The sequence below is a fragment of the Mus caroli genome, unplaced genomic scaffold, assembly GCF_900094665.2.
Source record: "Mus caroli unplaced genomic scaffold, CAROLI_EIJ_v1.1 scaffold_14741_1, whole genome shotgun sequence".
Classification (NCBI taxonomy): domain Eukaryota; kingdom Metazoa; phylum Chordata; class Mammalia; order Rodentia; family Muridae; genus Mus; species Mus caroli.
This window is the reverse complement of record NW_018389829.1, coordinates 16,091-26,373: the sequence shown is the minus strand read 5'-3', so window position 1 is coordinate 26,373 and position 10,283 is coordinate 16,091. Positions and strand designations below refer to the sequence as shown.

The following is a 10,283-nucleotide window of genomic DNA, read 5'->3' as shown; positions in this document are numbered from 1 at the left end:
ACTCTATCATTATATGTAGATAAAGGTAGGGCAGAATCATAAAAATAAATGAAGAATAGACAGCCAGTGATGTTGGAAAAAATGAAGTGTGAAATGTTTTGGAAACCTCAATAGGGCAAGTATGTTAGGAAGTGGNCAAGGACACCTGCCTTCAATGCTATGGAGAAGAAACTTCCAGTACTGTTTTCAGTGGGGTGGTGCTGTAGATGATTACACANGAGAATTAAAGGAACAAAGTCAGAGGAAGAGCAATAGCTGGGCTACAGCACCTACATTTGAAGCAAAAGGGGTCATAAAGGGGAAGGGAGACATGAAAATGGTGTTTAGATGGGAGATGTCAAGATGAGTTTCTGTTTAAACATTTATAACAGTTCAAATTATATAATACACATGTTTATATTATACATATATGTGTGTACTTTAAAAATAATTGTGAAGATAACACTTACCTAACAATTAGTCAACCNTATTTTAATATCAAGAAACTTGAGGGGCTGCTCTTTCCAATTATGAGTTACCACTGTGGTTGGTCATGAAATAAGTAAAACCACATCAAAATGCAATTAATTAGCTGGGTAAAAAAATTGAGCAGAATAATGCTTAGTATTGGCACAGATATAGAGCATCTGAAAGCTATATAGTTGCAAATGGTGAGAAAACTGCCTAGCATGAAGTTGCTGGTTTGCAGCTTGTTCCTAATCTGCTATGTCATTGTCATAAAATAAGAATCCACATGTCACGGTTAATTTTGAATGTCAACTTGACTGGATTAAGAACCACAGAGGACATTAATGAGGCATACCTGTGGGTGTATCTGTGAAGACTTCTCCAGAGAAGATTAAATTCAGGGTGAAGACTGATGTGGGCAGCAGCACACCCAGGCTGATCATGAATGGAAGGGGAAAATATTCCTCGTATCTCCTTGATCTCTCCAGGTGTGAGCAAGTTCCTGTGGCCACAGACAAATGTTGCTCCTGTCACCACACTGAAAAATAAATGACACGACTGCTTGAAGGTATGGTGGAAGTGAAGATTTATTGTAGATATGAGGAAGAGCCCAGCCAGAGGCTTCTGGAAGGGTCCAGACTGAACTGGGCCATGACAGGAGATGGGAAAGGGGAGAGAGGAACAAGGAGACAAGAAACCAGCCAAATGGCTGGGTTATANAAGGAAGACTCTGGGATCAGAGATTGGAGATGTTAAAGGTAGGGGGTGAGTAGAGGGTGAGCCTGTGCTGAGGAGCCAGTGTAATGGGTACTGGTGGTCAGTCTCTGCTTTGGTAAGTTAAATAGNCATCTCAGTTAGTCATTTGTTTCTTTGAGACCTAATGCATGCCTTCCTACATAAAGGATTCTTTCCTCGACCTAGAACATGGGCCAGAATGAATCCTTTTCCTTAGGTGGCCTGCTTCTTGTCAGGCATTTGTGATTGCAACACAAGGAACTACTACACATTGAAACAGGCGAGCATCTGACGGCCTGATGAATCTGATCCCGTGGTCCATCTTTCAGCTTGGGCTCTCCAGGAAGCACTGCGCCTCGGATGGAAGGTTTAGTAGGGAGAACATTAGTGATCAACACTGTGGAAGAGAGATGCAGTATTGGGAAGGAGGTAAAGCTGAAATTCAGGGATGATAAAGCCTCAGCTAACCACACAGGAATTTCTGAAACCACCATTGTAAGGGTCCATGATTCACTGAAGAATAATACCCCAGACTTAAATAGTATTTAAAGGCAAAGAGGTTTTTTTTTTGTTTGTTTGTTTTTTGTTTTTTGTTTTGTTTTTGTTTTTTTGTTTTTGTTTTTTCTGCAGAAGTCCATCATGCTGGGGTCTCCCACTTCCAAGATAGACAGAAAACCAAGTAAGCTCACAGGCCAGATTTAAAGTACATTGAAAGATTTCCAGGGAAGGTGATCTTTTTTGCTCCATCTATAGGGACATTCCAGAACCAGTTGGGGATGGAAACTGTTGCTGGGGGAGATCTGGAAACTGTTGCTGACCCATTGTCTTTGCCTCAGGCCAAGTGACTGGCAGCTCCTAAGGCCTGGGCTTGTCTAGACTTGCCCAGTTCTTAGAAACAGAGCTTTAAGTCTCCTGAACTGCCAATTTGAAGCCTGTCATGGGGTTGGCCTAGCCTTCTCAAATGATTCTTCAGGGTTGCTCTGACTCGTTTTCAGTCCCTACTGGGAGTTTGAGCACTATACCATAGCATTAACTATAACCTACCTTGAGAAACTTGGAAATACACATAAACACACACATAATCAGGGGCTAGTTCTCTGAAAGTAGTAAGTAAAANGAGCCATGTTCAAAACTTCAAGTTGTTGACATATTTTGCTGGGAGAACATTGGCTGAGTTTTTAAGGAAGAGTAAAGGTTAAAATGTCAAACTCTACACCATCAAGGAANATGAATAAGATGTGCAATGGGGTATGAGACAGCCAAACAGAACTGATAAAAGATAACCAATCAGGCACTGAGGAGCAAGGTCCATGTCAGCAGCCTGGCTGGCTGGCTTCCATGAATCTCTCCTGGGGAATGTATGCTAGATACTATTGTCATTATGCCTATCTTTACTTGTAAAGCAGCTGTGTAATAGAATTAATTGTAAATAAACCTGGCTTCTGACAAAAAGTTTCCACCTAGGATACCACCCCATAGGAAGGAACTAAATTGTAATAACCAAGAAAAACTTCAGGTTGTGTCTGGGATAACGTTAACTCTCTGTCATGGTAAAGCAGGGAGCTGCNNATGTAAATGTGAGACGGAAGGGGACTTAAGTCTAAGTAATAGCACTTGGGGTACCTGCAGGTAGAAATGTCAGTAAGTGACTAAAATCTAACAGATAATTAAGATCAATAGCTACAAAGCACAAGTCNGAAATGGACAAGGGTGGACTTCAACTACCAACCACCCNTGTCTGGGTGAGAAACATATGAACAATGTATGATCATCTCAATGGTTGGGNCAAGGGGACATCTATAATGTATTGACAGGTTATTGTTTTAGCCCATGATAGCCCAGAGAGGTAAACAACCTCAACAGAGATCAATTTAGCCTTTGTCCTCTGTCGTGATGCTGCTAAAAATGAATGAATGGATGGGGTATGAACGGGGTGAATAAATAAATAAGAAAGACAAAGGAATTTGATGTTTGTCTGTTTGTTTGAGAATCCTTCTTATTTCTGGTATTTTATAAGTTTAGTATCTTATATTTCCTCAAACTCTAACTTTTCTACAATTCTTATTTCTACATAAATCTTTCTCTCATAATTCCATGAGAATCCACAGTTTAAATTTTTATAAGTGTAAGACAATTAACTTTGAGTCATTGTCCCAAGTCAACTTTGGTTATCCATGAATATTCAGCATCCTAGGACCTTGGGTCATATACAAATGGATCATGAAAGGGACTATAACCCTGAAAATCCTGCATTCAAGATCTAGGTATGGACCTTCCAGGCCTCTAAAGGAAGGAAATCCTTTTAAAAACCTATAGAGAAATGGTAGGTGGGGCCCCAAAAATTCTACCAGAGCATTCCTACACCTGATAAACAACTTCAGCAAAGTGGCCAGATATAAAATTAACTCAAACCAATCAGTAGCCTTCCTTTATACAAATGATAAACAGGCTGAGAAAGAAAATAGGGAAACAACATCCTTCACAGTAATCACAAATAATATAAAATATCTTGGTGTGATTCTAAACAAACAAGTGAAAGATCTGTATGACAAGAACAAGTCTCTGAAGACCAAAATCAAAGAAGATCTCAGAAAATGGAAAAATCTCCCATGTTCATGGATTGGCAGGATTAACATAGTAAAAATGGCCATTTTACCAAAAGCAATCTACAGATTCAATGCAATCTCCATCAAAATCCCAACACAATTCTTCAAAGACAGGGGATTCATCTGGAAAGGCAAAAATCCCAGAATAGCAAAAACATTTCTTAACAATAAAAGAATACTGAGCCACCAACCAGGCAGCATATACCAGGAGATATGAAGTCTCAAACACATATACAGCAGAGGACTGCTGGGTCTGGGTTCAGTCAGAGAAGGTAGACCCAACACTCAAGAGACTAGAGGACCAGGGAGTGGAGAGGTGTGATGGAGTGGGGATTGAAGGGGGTTGGGGATATGCTAGTGGAAACTGCAGGTAAGGTTGGGGAGGAGGTGTGGGATGTGGAACAGTCAGGGTGGATGGAGAGGGGAATAAAATCTGGAGTGTAAAAAAAAGATTAAAATAAAATAAAATAGAGTCGATAGTTACAGATCAATTTTTTATTCATAAGAAATAAAAAAACAGGCTTTAAATGACAGTTAATATAAACAGTGAAAAGCATTAGCAAAAATGAAAAGTGATAACAAGAACATATAACATCCCAATAACATAACAAAATGCAAAACAATGAGAAGCACAACTTCAACCAAAACGTTAACAGAAAATTATGTGAAGCAGCATTCTCTCACTGCACATTTAACAGCCTGTTTTTCTTCTTGGACACTCGGTGACAGGGCAGTTACCTCAGTCCTCTCTCAAGGGGTGTTGCCAGAACAGGAAAGGGAATAACACCCTGAATCACCTGGCTCACTGGCTCCCTGCTATTCACACTGAGGAAATTAACTATATGGGGGAAGATTCATCCAAGGAAGATTGTGGGTGCTGGGGATGGTGCTCAGCAGGGGCCTCCTGGGGTGNCAACTCATTCTGCAGGATGCTCTCTTCTTCTGCTGTGGCCAATCCCAGCTCTCTTGCAATTTCTGAGACCTCAGAGAGGAAGGCAGTTACTGAGACACAGGCTTGGTGAGGACCTAAATGTCAGCTGTCAGGGCTCAAAACANCTCAACTAGACTGTCAACTCCGATCTTTTAACTATAACCATTTCTGTTATGTCTGCAGGCAGGGCAAAGTATCCAGCAACACTCACAAAAACAAAGGCTGACAAGCTGCCACTCAGATTTCTAATAGTGCAAACCAAGAACTGGGCAATGGAATGAGACCTCTTTGGGTTGCAGGAAGAAAGCAGAAGGCCACATGCCACCCAGGTTGATGACATTTTAAAGCACTCATTTGATATTTGCGTTTGGCTTTTATCTCTGCAAGGTGCTTCCTACCTGGGAGTTCACATGACTCCTGCATGACTCTTGTCACAGGACCTAGAGCTTTCTCAAGCTCTGCATAGCATCCCATCTATCATGAGGACATGCAGAAATATGACATGTTTTTCATCTGCTACCCTTACTGGACTGCAGCTTCAAGCAGAGCAGCAAGGTATACTTGCCAATAATTCAGTGTCTCATAAGATGCTAACTTCTCAGAATACTTGTGCATAGACAGAGCAATGGATAACTACATTCCATGAGGGAGGTGGCTGCTTGGGAGAATGGATTAGAAAGGTGGTGGGGGGAAGCAAAGAATGATGCAATGGGCAAATGGTGTCAGAAAGTATTAGCCTGACTGAGCTGCTTGCCCCTACCTGATGTTCTTGTGTCTCGAGGTTGCTGGTCTCCTCCTGTTCATCTTTACCACTCAGGTTCAAGTCCACCAAATATTGATGAATGAGGGCCCAATCAGCCTGTACTTCCTTGCTTTCCTGCTTGAGTGTGACCAACTTCTTCTTCATAAGAGACTTCTCTATCATGAGCCAGCTGTGCAAGTTGCTGGAAACACCCTCTATGTAGTAAGAAATTGCAGCCTCTTCCTCCCATTCCTATGTACAGGCCCATTAAGCCCACCAGGACCCTGGTTTCTATGAAAACCTAATACAATCCATCTCAGTACATCCATGACAGCTGCACAAACAGAAAACAGCTATTTCAGGGAAGAATAAGTTATAGCTGCAGCCCAAACACCAATAAGGGTCCATGTTTCTTCAAAAGAAAGAGGGATCTCCAACTATCTATGACAGCCCAATGCATTGGGGCAACATCAATTAGTAGAGGACAANTACCCTCAAGGGAGATGAGTAGAACAAAGGGAGGGCATTCTATCCTTGTGTTTCATCACATCAGCTCTGTTAAACCCTGACTGAGCCCCAGAGCCCCAGAGTCCCAGTATTGCATAATAACCCTCTCATGGTCTGAATCACTTTTCTATCTAGAGGCTCCTGAGGATGCCTGGACAACACTGGAAGGGGTAANAGTCTCTTAGAGACTTAGGAAACCTGAATCTAAAAGATCCAATGCACACTGATGGCAAAAAAGCAGGAGGCATAGAATCAGACCTGCAGACTCTCCAGTCCAGAAACAAAGGAAGGCAGAAATTGCCATTCTACAACTGGTGGCCTCACTGACCAGTCCTCACTGAGAGAAGTTTATCTCCTTCTTGAGCTCCTGGAAGTTCTCTCAGTCTCAGTGTTCTCCATCTCTAAGCTGTGCAGAAATGACATAACCTCCTTCTCCTTTAACTTCAGTTTTTCATAGAGCAGAACTAGCCTGTGGTAGGGCCTGGACCCAGGAAGACAGAACTCCATGAACAGGGGCTTTTAGGAACACACAAACTCAGGCAGGGTCCTGGATTACCCCAGCCATGGAAACCACACTCTGCATTCTACATACTGGGATCTTCTTCAGCGTTGGAAACTTGCCATCCTGGCCCCAGGACAGCAGAAGTTAGGCATCCAGATGGAGGGTCCCCTGGCTCCCTGTGTTGACACAGTAGGGCTGGAAGGGCAGACTAACTAGTTATGTTCTCAAGAGCTTAGGCTACAAGTCTTTGCCCACCAGACACCTGTGATTATGTTTTTTCTGTTTTCACAACAGGAATTCTAAATCCTGGATAAGTAGCACTGCAGTGGCAAACCTTACACATAATCCTGGAGATGAGACCAGCCATCACCACAGCTTTATAATCTGCCCAAGGCATACATATGTATGGACAATTGTGACNACATAGGCAAAGAACAGTGTTGAATAAAGTGGGGGCTCCAAGACCTTAGCACTAATATCACCTTGAAACTCTTATACAGGTAAATCCTCAGGCCAAAACACAGACCCCGAGATTCCAAAGTGTGGATGGNAATATAAACATGTAAAACATAAGCACATGCATGTGTACATGGGCACAGAGACACACAAGAAAGGGAAAAGGAAATGGTGCCAGAGAATGAGAGAGACAGAGTCAGAAACAGAGAGAGCACAATGAGATGCAGAAGAAATGCATGCAACATTAATGTCGCAGAATATAAGGCACACAGACAAAGAGGAACAGGCATGAGCCTCAGGCCTTCTAGTCAAGCACTGAGAAGAACAATGTGGGACCAGACCCCTCCAGCTGCTACCAGGAGCTTCCAGCACTCAGTCACCTGCCGGACAAGTACAAACACTCAGCATAAACTCACATCACCTAGAACCTCACAAAGCCACATTCTGTCAAGGGTTTTTTAAATGCTTGCTGGAAACTTACTCCCCACTGTCTCTACCCCTGAATTATTTAGTCAGACCCCACGTTCAGCTTTTCAATTGGAGGGAGAAGAAGAGTCCACTCCCCATCTCACTCCTGACCAAACTTCAGGTTCTGCCTCTCCTCTAAGAAGCATTTACAGATATGAGGTTGAACACAGGGACATTGTGGAGGTACAGCTTCCTAGATCCCACTACCTTAAAAGGATGAGAGTGACATTGCAGATCCCAGACTGACACCACAGGGTTTGGAGCAATGCATACCTCTTATTCATGGATCCCTCTGTGAGGGAGGTCAGGTAATCTCTCAGCTTGTTTCTCTCCNGAGTAATGAGCTACAGCTCTGTGGTCAGCCTCTCATCTTCCTTCTGGGCTGGCTTTTTGCTTAGGACAGTTGCGGAAAATGATGTCTGTCTGCCAGTCTCTGTGGGTAGAAGAACACAAGTGAACTTGCATGGTGAGAATGCATAGAGTGTAGACAGAACACCCTGAGGCCCAACCAGAAAGAGAACATGCCTGGAACCCAATGATACCACCAAGAGTTTGGTCCTGGCTTGTGATGCCTCCTCAGTGGACCTCAGTTCTACCATCCCTCTAGAGAGACCAGAAGATGTAAGCAGCCAGGTGTTTCCTCTGCCTCCCTATGTATTCTTATGATGACCACAGAGATGTCTACTCTTGGTTTATTAACTCCTGCACAATGTGCCACTTGGCTTCAGAGCCCTCAAGCCTGTGGTTTCAGAAGTCAGATCATGAATTCAATGTCCACANTACTTGGGTGCTCTGGAGATGCTCAGATCTTTAACCCTGTCACTCAAGGCCCATGTCTTTGGATTAAAAAGTCATGCAGGAGGAGCACATGGTCAACACACTGATCGATTCCCCCTACTTAAAGACCAAACACCCAGATGTGGTAATAGGATACAGTTTCTGTCTGAGTGTATCAAATCTGACAGCTGTATGGTGATAGTAAAGAAATGCCTGCCACTCACAACAGATGATAATGAAAGTTAAGGTTCGCATTGTCAGGGAGAGGAGGTCAGAGGAGTTCTGAGAACATGAAGTCATGGCCTAGAGGACAGTTCTCTCCATAGTACTACTGTCGGATAGCCACTGAAGCTAAAGGAAGCCATGAGAGTGAAGTTCAGTAATGCCCTGATCTAAACTGGCATAGGATAGACACTAGGTGACTCCTGATTATCTCATTATGTCCCTATGTAACATCCACGATCCCCAATAAAAGTAAAAACTTGAAGTTCANAGCATAACAGCTTTAACCTTGCCAACTCCTGCCTTAGGGGATGGAGAAAGTAATGTTCTGAAATCCTTGATGTTCAAGAATTGTGATAATCATGGAAATTTTTTTTTGCTACCCAGAGTCTCCAGTTCAACATTACTAGAAAGGCCAGCTTAGGCCACCCCTATCAGGGAGCTCAACATTCACTTCCCAGGACTTACTCCACATTCTCCAAGTCCACCTCCTTTGTCCTTCATTACTCTCAGATGGAAGGCCAGCATCCTTCCTTCTCTCCTGGTCTCTCTCCCACCCACACTGGCTCTCCCAGAAAGTTTACTGAGTCAGGCAAACATGTCCATGGATGTATTCTCTAGCCACTGACTGAGAAACCTCAGTGCACTTGTTACTACAAGACTGGTGACATCACAGGGGATGCCAAGAACTCTCCAAGAAGGGACTGCTGATGTCATGGGGTACAGCCTTTGCCTTCCTGCTAATGCTCCTCCTTGTAGTGACAGAAAGCCGAGGTGCCCTTTCCTGGAGACTCTGCTGGGGCATAGCCATCTAGAACCTCCTCCTTCCAAAGCTAGAGTTTGCTGAAGGCTTGATCGACAACACCAAAGTCATTCCTATGTATGGAACTNAGTGTTTCCTTTCCAAACCTTGCCCAGAAATGTCTCATTCCTACATCAAATTTTCTAACCACAGGAGTATGAGCCATTAACTCCCGCTGAGGAATCACAGCAGGATGAGGAAAGATCTTCTGCCTTATCATGTATAGGTGCTTAAAAGCACATCCAGGCACAGCCTGCAGGGCAGGTTGCAATGTGCTTGTGAATTAGGGGGTACAGTCATAGAAGCCATGTGTTTAGCATTTGAAAGTTGCTCCAAGATCCCTTAGGAGAGAGATGTGCAGCCATCATGGTGCTNACAAAAGTGTGGAGATCTGTTGACATAGGACACTGAAATAGTGGAGCCATCAATGAAAAAGGCCTTGGACCAAGAGTGGGGCTCTACTCTGTGCACCAAACACACCAAAGCAAGATTGCTTACAGGGCTTTGTGATATAACTATGAGATTATGTCTGGAAAAAAAGAATATAATTAAGAGGTGTGGGGTAGTGGGATGCAGGCAGACGATGTAGGACAATACTACAGACATATTTCAGTTGATAGTCTAAGGGACTAGCATGTAGTTTTTATTTCTGAGTAGCCCCCAAACCACCCAAACACCTATCTAGGCCAATCAGGAATGGTTTATGGAATGCACACCCTAATGCAGATTGATCAGAACCATAGGTCAGAATTAGGGGCAAATGCATGGCTCCAAACATATGTCTTTGTTAACATGTAAAGGAAAAAATGTACAAAAACACAAGTAGCTCATATGAAGATACAGGAAGTGTTGTCCAATGGTTAGCTCTGACAAAGGTAATTTTAGATATAAGTGTGTATGTTAATCATTAATTTGATAGATACTATGTAAAGCTTCTTGGAATTCCTTAAGATTAGCAAATGTCATATAGAACACAGAACATAACAGGATGTAATCAACATGATTTTGTCCTGAGTCAAAGGTTTTTTTTTTTTTTTTCTGTATCAATGATTGGCAAGTATATTACAGCAACAATATGAAGTAGTTGG

At 42.9% G+C, this 10,283-nt stretch overlaps 1 pseudogene; it reads right to left on the bottom strand.

The window, feature by feature from the left end:
- Positions 1 to 4,626: 4,626 nt before the first annotated feature.
- On the bottom strand, positions 4,627 to 8,999 carry LOC110288319 (annotated as a pseudogene).
- Between the last annotated feature and the right edge of the window lie 1,284 nt (positions 9,000 to 10,283).